At 33.0% G+C, this 3,636-nt stretch overlaps 1 protein-coding gene across 1 annotated transcript in view; it reads left to right on the forward strand.

Moving 5' to 3' along the window:
- Positions 1–1,852: 1,852 nt before the first annotated feature.
- Positions 1,853–3,636, forward strand: part of LOC106878722 (putative uncharacterized protein DDB_G0282133) — a 142,405-nt gene continuing 140,621 nt past the window's right edge. The window contains exon 1 of the mRNA XM_052976837.1: positions 1,853–2,233. The gene's annotated coding sequence lies outside the window, so the exon portion shown is untranslated. The remainder of the gene's footprint in view (positions 2,234–3,636) is intronic.

The raw sequence follows: 3,636 nt of genomic DNA on the forward strand, positions 1-3,636 counted from the left end.
TATATATATATATATATCAATATCAAGCGGTCAATTGGTAGGGTGTGAGATTATTATTATTGCTTCGCAGTCAACAACGCTCCGAGATCAAATCCTGCAAAGGTCGATAAAGTATCAGTCCTGTACAATGGTCGATTCTTCTCTTGGGAAAACCAAGACACATTATTTCACGACGGTGGCGTTATGAGCCCCATAAAGGAGTTTAGAGTCCCGCATATCTATCTATCTATCTATCTATCTATCTATCTGTCTTATCTATCTGTCTTATCTATCTTATCTATCTATCCATGGGTGTATGTATGTAAGATTAATTTCTGTAATTTAGTAAAAAAAATTATGGCTGTAAAGTCAAGTCCACGACTGGACTTCCATTTGCTGTTTTAACCACTTAGAAAGGCATGAATGTCGCACATACTTTCTCAACTCTTCAAAATCTGAACTCCTGTGATCTAAGAAATCTATATTACTTGTATTGATTGCCATGGTGTGGCAGTAAATTCTCACTGAACCAATTCTAACATTATTTCGATTTTTTTTAGATCTCTTTCATGACATCGTTATCGTCTGCCTTCTTCCCCCCTCCTCTGATAGAACATCTGTCGTTTATGTAATTTTTTGAAATTATGGCAAGTTTGCTCTAATACACGCATAAAATAGACGGTTATTTTATTTTATTTTTATTTCATTTGATTAAAAAGCAATTGAATTGGAATAAATATTCGAGGCATAAACAAAATCTGTTTCAAATGTTTGTTTAAAATACATTTTTTAAAAATAGAATTCTGTTCGTTTGACGAAAACTTGTGTCGCCTGCTTGTCTTCTTAATGTCTTCCAATCTTTAATGAACACCAAATGTCTTCCAAATGTCACACTGCACGTTTTGTTATTCTGAATGAATGGTGAGCGTAAATAGACTAAGGATAAAGTTTCGGACGAGTTATGTCAACTACTTGCCAGGATAATTATTAGTAATTCTCGAAACAAGCTATTTAACGTTGGTGACATTATCATGGTATGTTTTGGTTGAAACCAACCGCAAATAGTTATTTAATTAATTTGAGCGGAATTCTTTCAAGAAATAAATATCTGAAAGTTTTTTTCTGCCAACTTGCATAAACACTTCCATCGATTGTACTTCTATTTTATTTAAATCACCTCTTCATTTTTATCTGTACATACGTTATTAGAAGGCTTCTACGTAGCCGCACGACATGCTAGAAATAGCAGACAAATCGCTTTTACAATGGACATTACATACCTTCTTAAACGAGGAAATGAGACATTTTAATAATGTCCTACATACCACGAAAACGAAGGGATATTTACGCTGAAATGCTTTCGATCACAAAATCTACTCAGTCACGGTTGACCTGGGTGCTAAACGTCATCTAATCGTTGTGATGTCATGTATATATATATGTATTTATAAGCAGACATGCTGGTCTATGGAGAATAACTACACATTCACAAAACTTCTACTCTAAAACTCCTGTCAGTGTAAATATAGTCACGTGTTTTTATTTTCTATTTGAACTTAAAATAATAATAATAATAATAAAGAAAAGAAAAAGAAAAGCCTAGTGTTTTCATATATATATTCATTTCATGCTAAAATTGGAAATGTACACCCACAGACTTACACTTGTATGCATGTATGTATGTATGTGTGTGTGTGTGTATTAAATCAAACTGGAAGATAAAATAATCAACACTTGTTTACACAGTCCAACTTTTATATGTATTTCAAGGTTAAGCTTTCAATCTGAGCTCATGTGCTGTCTTATTTCGTATCATAATCAGCATTTGCATGTGGCTGACATGTACATGTAATATGTACCAATACATTATACACACACAGATACATACATACACACACAAATACCTTTGCATACATACACACACAGATGCATACATAAACATACATATAGACACAAATACATACTATATATATATGTGTGTGTGTGTGTGTGTGTGTCATCAGTGGATCATATATCCGAAAAAAAAGCACAGACGCATATACATGCATACACACATAGACACTGATAGATACATACATACACTTACATACACATTGACGCGCGTATATATATAGACACACAAATACATTCGTATGCAATGACACACAGATACATACACACATATACTTACACACACACACACACACACACACACACACACACATACACCAATATATGCGCGGAACTTCGATTTGAACATGAAAGCTTTGTCCGGGTTTGTTATTTTTGTCTCTCTCTTCCTTTCATAATATTTGTTACTAATTCCAATTAAAAGTAGAAAATTAAATTTCTCCTACGTCCTTTTTGTATTTGATGTTCTAAGTTAATTAACCATCTACTGCTATTAAAAACAATTTGACATTTTGTTGATCATAAACACGTAATTTTATGTTATAATCTTTTAAGTACACAAGGCCTTATCTTAAAAAAACACTCCACCCCCCAGTATTTCTAAATAAGAAAATGTACCTTGATTTTATTTATTTATTTTAGAGTGTCACATTTCATATATCCTTTTCCCATGTAATTAGTGACACTCATTAATTCCTCACCAAATGAATCTGATAAAAAGTTTGATGGTTTGCTTAGATGTATGCCTAAAGCTATTAAAGATAAGCACAAAGCCAATTTTAGCTAAGGAATAGGTACAAATGTTTTGAGTTGACCCTAATATATCACTGGTACTTGTATCGATGCTGGATTTAATGAAAGACGGAAATTTACTTCTGCGAGTTTGAATTTAGAGCCAGGAAGTGGTGAACGTACCTACGCAGTTGTTAAGATTCTAAAGGGGTTTTCAAACTTTTTGACTTGCGGACCCCTTTATATTTCAGACTTTACCCTTATAAACGCTTATGAAATTTATACATAAATATTTGCATAAAATAACATATATTTTTACATTTATTTATTTAACAGTATTTAACAAATAGGTTTATTGTCAATTAAAAGATTTCGATTAAAAAACATATATAAAATCAAATTGCCCATAAAAAGTATTTGCTGTCCATGGACCCCCTGTCTTGTCCTTGCGGACCCCCTGTGGTCCGCGGACCACAGTTTGAAAAACCCTGGTTTAGAAGTAACGAAGTAGTCTTGAGATTATTGACAGAAACGAAAGACAAGTGATTTTCATTCGTCAGTAAGCACGACTTTTATACTTTTTGTGATATATCGATTCATTAGTTTTGTATTTACCAGTATCGATATAAACTAATCAAGCCTATTTACTCATCCATCGGTGCTTTTCTGCTTGTGTCTAAACTCGTCTCACCTGTAGGAAGTTTCTTTCATTTTTTGCAAGGTGAGATAAATAAATAAATACCAGTCAAGTACTTAGGTCGGATCTTTTTTAAAACGGGGGCCACATTTTTCATTAACGAAACACTTTGAAACTTGGAACACTGGTAGAATGTGTCATATAAAACATCTTTTTCTCTTAGTCTTCTTAAAAAAAAAAGAAATCCATAAATTATTCCATGTTAAAGTTGTCGTATTTCTGTAATTTCAACCAATCACTGACGTCCATTCAGCCGATATACATTAAGTGCCGACTACATAAACAAACGATTCTGAAACAATTAACCCTAACCCTAACCCTAACTCTAACCCTAACCC

The sequence above is a fragment of the Octopus bimaculoides genome, chromosome 25, assembly GCF_001194135.2.
Source record: "Octopus bimaculoides isolate UCB-OBI-ISO-001 chromosome 25, ASM119413v2, whole genome shotgun sequence".
Classification (NCBI taxonomy): domain Eukaryota; kingdom Metazoa; phylum Mollusca; class Cephalopoda; order Octopoda; family Octopodidae; genus Octopus; species Octopus bimaculoides.